An 8,801-nucleotide genomic window follows, 5' to 3' on the forward strand; every position below is an offset into this window, starting at 1 on the left:
TATATGTATGTATGCATGTATGTATGTATGTATGTGCATTTGTATGTGATTGCACGTTTGTGTGTGCGTTCGTATGTTCAATTCTTTTGTATGTGTGTGCATATATGTATGTATGTATTATGTATGTATTATGTATGTATTATGCGTGTATATATGCGTGTTTGTATGCATGTATGTGTGCGTATGAGTGCATGTGTGTGTATGCATGTGTGTGTGTGTGTGTGTATGTGTATTTGTATGTATGTATGAATTTTCTTTGAGTTTACTTTAAGTTCTGGAAAGAGTTCAAGCCGACCGCTAACAAAGCGAAAAGACCCTTTTGAGTTAAGAAGGTCACCGGTGTTTGTAAGTATGTAGTTGAGTCGGTGTTTTGGCTGAACTCTTGATGTATATATATCCAAGTGTGTGAATCCTTTCACATAAGAATCTCAGATGGAGAAATTTTGGAATGTTTTACAAATCATCACTGTGCCACGAACAGATTGGATTTGGATAATCCGCGCCAGTTTCTTTTGCTGTTTTTCCGTGAAACCGAGTATTTCTAGGTTTTAGTTCAGATTTGTTTGTACGTAACTATAGCACCTATGATGATAGGTACAAATGCGAATTCATAGTCAGAGTACAAGAGCTTTAAGTTCCGCATCAATTCGCCATAAATGTTCTCTTTTTCTTGAACTGTTGATTGTCAGCTGACCTCCTCAACAGCGCATGTCCTTTGTTCCCTGTCGCACAGAACAATATCAGGTCTGTTATGTTTGCATCAAATTGATGTTTTTAGTGGAGTTTTTTTTTTTATGCGCCCTTTTAAAGCCTAGCCAGGCTAATGGGCCCGGTTTCCCGGTTTCTATGGCGTATGTGTTCCCCACCCCAGCTGGACGGGACCGCCAGTCCATCGCAGCGTTACTCAAGAAACAGGAAGAAAGAGTGAGAGAAAGTTGGGACGAAAGAGTACAACAGGGGTCGCCACCACTCCCTGCCGGAGCCTCGTGGAGCTTTAGGTGTTTTCGCTCAATAAACACACACAAAGCCCGGTCTTGGAATCGAAACCACGATCCTCCGACCGCGAGTCCGCTGCCCTAACCACTAGGCCATTGCGCCTTTTTATTGGAGTGTTCCGTCAATATTCCTTGCTTTTAAAGGTTTGAATACCTTCTGGTTCTAACATACCTTTGATGTACTCGCTAGAGCAATCCTTCTTATGGATAACATTGTAAATATTTTTTGCAACTGTATCATGTCTCAGGGACAGGTAGTAACTCCGTAGACATTTTGGGGACGCTGCTGATGATGTGGGTGATATCTTCCACTCTGGCATAGCAAAGTTGACATTTTTTATCACAACGTTGAGGTTTGATGGTATCTTTATCCCTCTTGTTTATCAGGTATAGTGGAGGCGCAATGGCCCATTGGTTAGGGCAGTGGACTTGCAATCGTGGGATCGCAGTTTCGATTCCCAGACCGGGCGTTGTGAGTGTTTATTGAGCGAAAACACCTAAAGATCCACGAGGCTCTGGCAGGAGATGGTGGCGACCCCTGCTGTACTCTTCCACTACAACTTTCTCTCACTCTTTCTTCCTGTTTCTGTTGTGCCTGTAATGCAAAGGGCCAGCCTTGTCACACTGTGTCACGCTGAATCTCCCCGAGAACTACATTAAGGGTACACGTGTTTGTGGAGTGCTCAGCCACTTGCACGTTAATTTCACGAGCAGGCTGTTCCGTTGATCGGATGAACTGGAACCCTCGTCGTCGTAACCGACGGAGTGCCAACAACATTATCAGGTATTTAGTAGCTATCTCCTGTTCCTGGATAGCGAAAGCTTATCCTTCCAGGTAGGATATAATGTATCTATCGCAGGTCCAGGAGAGGCTACTCTTTTTGTCAAAGCTGTTGTTGCTTCGAGCTTATGAAATGTGTAAACGTGCATTGCTTTTTTGTTGGTTTGATGCCTGCTTCCCCTGCAAGTTTCTGCTCAGGTAGGCTGGTCCAGCTACCTTTGGGTCACGTGAGACAGTTGTATTCTCAGAGTACCTGCACAGGAAGTGCAACTTGCTCTCAGACTTTTGAGTAACTGTACGGAATGAATTCATTTCTTTCTTTTCTGTTCGGCAGGTGTTGTATGTATGTATGTATGTATGTATGTATGTATGTATGTATATACATCATCATCATTACTATCACTACCACCGCCACCACCACCACCACCAACTGTCTATCTATCTATCTATCTATCTATCTATCTATCTATCTATCTATCTATCTATTTATTTATCATCTATCTATCTATCTATCTATCTATCTATCTATCTATCTATCTATCTATCTGTGTGTACATACGGGTGTACATACGGGTGTACACATGTATATATATATAAATATATATTTATATGTATATCTAGTTTGTGCGTGAATGTTGATGTAGTAACTATTATACAACTTACAAGATTATGAAACAGCTGTAAACAAATGGAATAAACAATTATTCCCTCACCTTCTCTTATCTCTTCTATGTATATATGTGTATATATGTGTCGGTATATACAAGGTACGTGTGTGTGTGTATACATATGCATAGAATTATATATATATATATATATATATGTGTGTGTGTGTGTGTGTGTGTATGTGTGTGTGTGTGTATGCATGTATGCATATATATGTATATCTATCTATCTATATGTGTGTGTGTGTGTGTGCGTGTGTGTGTAAAACCAAAATAAGCAACAGGATATGAAGTATATATATATATATATATGTATATATATAGTATGCTTGTAAGCACGCATATACATGTGTGTACAACTATGTGTTCACGTTGGTGTGTGTGTGTCTGTGTGTGTGTACTTGCGTATGTATACATTCATCGGTGTGTAGGCGTGATTATGTAAACGTTTATATAATCTGAGCGCTTGTGAAAATGTGTATGTGTGTATATGTGTTTGTGTATAACCGTGTGCCTGCGCGCGTGCGTGCGTATCTATCCGTTAGTATCATACATAACTATTTACAAATCCACCAACAGGTCTTAGACAAATGAGTCAATTGTTTAAGTTAAAAAACTGAAGTGTTTGTTTTTGCTTGCCCCATCTGCACACACAGTTGCGTGACCAACAGCATTTGGAACCACCACCACCACTACTACTACTACTACTACTACTACTGCTGCTGCTGCTGCTGCTGCTGCTGCTACTACTACTACTACTACTACTACTACTACTACTACTACTTCTACTACCACCACCACCACCAACAACAACACTACTACTACTACTACTACTATGCATATTGTTACTAATGTTGCTGCTGCCACTGCTGTAGCCGTTTAGCCCTTGGTCGGCGCTTTATCTGCAAGACCTATATGTCATCCCATGGCCTTATCCCATCTTTGCCTTTTCGATCCATTTGTGTAACCGAAAGGCCAGAATCCGCTCTATACGTCTATTTTTTAAAGTCACTAGGATGTGATTTGGATGAGACCTTGTTGAGGGTTTTACTTCCAAGTCTAACAGCTTAGTTTCATTATCGTCATCGTTTTCATCGTTTTCATCGTTTTCATCGTTTTCATCGCTTTCATCGTCGTCGTCGTCGTCGTCGTTGTTGCTGTTGCTTCTGTTATTGTCGCCTTTGTAGCTTCGTTTATAGCAGTTGATCCATCATATCACGTTAGCTTTCATCGGACTTCAATTACTATCGTATAGAAACAACGGCCTTTTGCATACTTACACACACACACACACACACACACACACATCTATGTTTCTATGTACGTATATGTATATATATGTATATGTATAATATATGTGTGTGTGTATATATATATGTATATGTTTATATATATTTGTGTATGGATGTATGTATGCACGTATGTGTGTGCATGTATGTACGTATATATATGCACATATATATATATGTATATATACATATATATGTGTGTGTGTGTATATATATATATATATATATATATATATATATATATATATATATATATACACACGTGTGTGTGTGTCAGTATAAACACACACACATACTTAAATATACACACGAATATATGGCTTTCCCTTTACATATATTTACACACTTGTGTATGTTTGGTTTTGTTAAACCTTGTTCAACGTGGCTTACCTCACGTCGAGACGGATACAGTCTTGATCGATAAGTAAACTAACACTTATACAATCTCTGTGTTCAATAATGTTACTGTAGTTGCTTTGTTTCTTTTACGTGACCAATGTCGGCAGCAACATTTGGAGCACTGGACGTAAAAGAGGCAGCCATAGATTGAACTGCAAGGTTACAAGGAGTATTGATCATTCTGGCTCTTTCTTTATCAATTGCGACATCTGAGAGACCTATTCTATCTGTGATGAATGTAGGAAGATGAAGATATCACAGATCGATTATTACTTAGCAACAACATTTGATGAAGGAAGGTAAACATCGGGTATCGATTCGCAAATGATTGCAATGATACAATGGAAGGCAGCAGAAGATCTGTATAAATAAGTACCTCTAGACGTGAAGGATATCGAGCTTAACGAGGTATTTGGCTAGAAGAAATACCAGCAAGATCTCCGTCAATCGACATTCTACTGGCTGTTACAGGAAACAAGAGGAGGAAGTTTTCGTTGGGTAATGACGTAGATTTAATTATACTAGCCTGAAAAGAAAATAATGGGATGAATAATGGGATGATCATGACTTCCAATTAGCAAGGCTGACCAGGGTCTAACCAACATATTATTAACAGCGGTAGCAGCAGCAGCAGCAGCAGCAGCAATAACAACAACAACAACAACAACAACAACAACAACAACAGCAACAACAACAGTGACAACATAAAACCGGTTATTGTATAGTTTTCATTATTCTAATGATCTTAAAGATGGCGAGTTGGCAGAATCGTTAGCACACCGGGCAAAATTCTTAACGGTGTTTCGCCCGTCTTTAACCCAGAGAACGATCAGAAACGACTGAATTACAACTGACGCTTCTCATTGTAATTTGAAATTGCTTTCGGTTATACAGTGGCGTAGCCTAGTGGTTAGAGTACTGCACTCATGATCGGAGAATCGTGGTTTCGATTCTCGGCCGGCAGGGTGTGTTGTGTTCTTGAACAAAACACTTCATTTCACGTTCCTCCGTTCAGCTGCAACCTTGTGAAGGATTTGGTGGTCCGTTCAGAGGGGTCAATATTGTGATCTTGGTCGCCTTGGAAACCTGCTAAGCGACCCTATGAGTCCCAGGACTCGAGTCATTAACACCCAATGGTTCATGACTATTCGTTTATGCGTCAATTAACGAAAGATTCACACGGAAAAAAGGAGATTTTCGCCATCGTTCACGTCTCCGTTACTGAGAAAAACTCAAATGCGTCATTTATGAATTTTCGTCCGAATGGATTAATGCCTCTAGTGTTCCCAGGCTTTGACTTGGCACCGATCATCCTTCTTTTATCCCATATTCAAAAGATTCCCGTTACCATGGCATTCTGGCGTGGCAATGCGTACTCGCTAATTTCATGTTTCACTTGTGTCAACATATGTAAGAAAATGTACCTGAAATATGTCACGCACTTTACAACACGTTGTGTTCTGTTCGTTGCTGGTGCACTGCCAAGCTCTTAGCTTGACAAACACCTCGGCGCACACTTTTTGTCCACCTTAGATATTTAAGTACCACACACACACACACACACACACACATACACACACACACACACACACAAACATACGTATGTATGTATGTATGTATGCATGTATGTATGTATACACACATTCCTCTATGTGTGTGAAAACGCACTCCCAAAATAGAAACATACATAATACATACTATAAATGTGTTGTATAAATATATAAATATATAAATAAAATGTGTGTGTGTGTATGTGTGTGTGTGTGTGTGTATACATGCTTTAACAAAATAGATACATATATAAGTACACTGTATATGCATGTATACAAATGTTTCTGCATGTGTATACAAAATACATACACACACACACACACACACAAATGCTCACATTCATACATATATACATATATAAATACATACATATATACACACACGCAATATGGAAGTGTATCGTGAGAAAGTCAGCGAGAAAAAGTAGGTGGATAATGGGAAATAGAAAAGGCAGCAATGTCTGTAAACAGAGAGAGAGGCGGCGGGGAAGTAACATTACGTACTGTGAGATGCGGTGGGAGGAGAATGACTGGAGGAAGATTAATATAAGGAGAAAGGTGAAAAAAAAAGAACAACAATAAAATAAAACAAAAAAAAATAGAATAAAAACTGGGGGAGTGGGAGTACTGACTAGAAGAGTAGGAGTAGCAGTTGGAAGGGGTAAATATGAAAATGAGGGAACTGGGTAGAGATGGAATGGGGTCATGTGATGTAATAATTGGCCCCGAATTTTGGTACAAGGCCTGCAATTTCGAAGGGAGGAGATAAGTCGATTATATCGGTCATCCCAAGTGTATATAACTGGTATTTATCGATCCAGAGAGGGTGAAAGACAAAATCGATACCAGTACTCGACTAGTGCCTATTTTATCGATCCTGAAAGAATGAAAAGAAAAATCGATCTTGGTGGAATTGGAATTCTGAACGTAAAGCCGGAAGTAATGCCGCTAAGTATTTTATCCGGCACGGTAACGATTCTGTCAGTTAAAAGCCTTATGTTATATATTTATTGGTGAGAGTTTTTGGGGTGGGGGTCATGTCGATTACATCGACCCCAGTGTTTCACTGGTACTTATTTTATCGATCTCGAAAGGATGACCCCCGGAGGCATCTAAACTCAGAACGTAAAGACGGACGAAATGCTGCTAAGCATTTTGTCCGGTCTGCTAACGATTCTGCCAGCTCACCGCCTTATGTAATGTAATTATCAATTAATCTTCATTAAATGAGGTCCACTAATTAATTAGTTAGAATCTTCTCTGTGGACATAGAACTGTCAATGTCTTTGCTTGTGCGTCCACGATCATATCCATCACAGGCGTAGCTGTGTGGTCTTGGGTTCAATCCTACTGTGTGGCACCTTGGGCAAGTGTCCTCTACTATAGCCCTGGGCCGACCAAAACCTTATCTGTGGATTTGGTAGACGCAATCTGAAGGAAGCCCATCGTATATGTGTGTTTGTATCTATGTGCTTGTGTCTGTCCCTTACAATCTCTTGATAACTGGCATCGGTTTGTTTACGTCCCCGTAACCTAGCGGTTTAGCATAAGTATCAGGTTTGAAAATAGCTACTGGGGTTCAGTTTGTTGGACTAAAACTCTTCAAGGTGGTGCTCCAGCATGGCCAGAGTCCAATGACTGAAACAAGTAGAAGATGAAATAATTATATGTCGTGTCTATAGCAACCGTTGAAACTGGACCGTCGGCCTGTTTCGATAATCTCACATGTAAGATAATATTGTAAAGTAATGTAAAGCGTTCGATGTATGCAGTGGTAATGTTGTTGCAGTTATTGTTGTAGTTGTTTTTGTTGTTGTTGCTGTTGTTTTTGCGACTGTTTCTTTCGTTTAGCCTTAACTGAGAACCACTGTAATCAAAAGCTTTCCAGAAGTGACCATCTTAACTTTGTCCTCTTGACAAAGAGATTCTAGGAGCACATAAACCAGTATTTTTTATATCTCGGGAGGATCATCAGGCCAATAATAAACACACGCACTGATTCTATTCACTTCTTTATTATTCGTCAATTGGTTAACTATTTAATCAATTAATTCATCGCATCTTCATTTTTTTAAAGATAAAAATATGTGATTTGAAGATTTGGCTGTTATGTCTAGTAGGTCGGGTGACCTACGTGAGATTTTCCTCTTTAGTTTAGCCTTATGAGTCCCGTTATAATTGCTTGTATTTTATAATTATTTGAGAAGACCTATGGCGACCCACTCACGACATATCCCATCCTTCCATTTTCATGACGATAAGGTGTGATTTAAAGGAATTTGGCTACTATTTCTTACATGTCGGACGACAATGCAGAAACTTCGTCGTTGCTCCAAAACAACGGTTTTCCAAGTAGAGGAGAGCGGACAAACTTCCGGTTGCTGCAGGAAGAACGCATAATCTTAACTACCAGACGACTGCTTGTCAAACGTTAAGGTGGCATTTGAGTGGCGAAAATGAATTAAGCAAATAGTACAATGGCTTTATGACAAAAAACGTGAGTTGAACAATATCTTATAGCTCAATGAATCACTGATACAATAGAACTGAAAGATATAAGGATATGTTACAATAACTTTATGGCATAGTGACAGGGAAATTGACTTTATGGCATAAGACAGGCTGTAAAAGATTTATTCTATTTACGTAAAGCCGCAAACCTGTGTTGTTAAATACATCAAACACCGAACATGTCAGGGTCACATTTTATCAATTTGTAAATGATGAAAAGCGAAGTCGACCTCGGCAGGATTTCAATTCAATACGTTTAGGGTTGGAGACAAGTCCTATAACAAGTACACCATTACATATTTTTTTTAAACTGTGCTGTGTAAATGAAGGCCTGTGACCTATTTGGTTCGAGTTTTGCACTTACGATCAGATGGTGTATTATTTTCTTGAGCAAGACACTTCATTTTCACGTTGCTCCAGTTCACCTAGCTCTAAATGATTGACTCTGAGACGGACTAGCGTCCCGTCCAGGGCGAGTGGTGTAATCTCGGTTACTTATACCCCATGCAAAACCGGGTAGCTGACCTTTTAGGTTCTTGGACTCGAGGCAGAACTTACTCCAATGTGTAAATAGTTGAAAGAATCTTAAGAACATTTTAGAATTTATATTA

The sequence above is a fragment of the Octopus bimaculoides genome, chromosome 8, assembly GCF_046866305.1.
Source record: "Octopus bimaculoides isolate indiv1 chromosome 8, ASM4686630v1, whole genome shotgun sequence".
Lineage (NCBI taxonomy): Eukaryota > Metazoa > Mollusca > Cephalopoda > Octopoda > Octopodidae > Octopus > Octopus bimaculoides.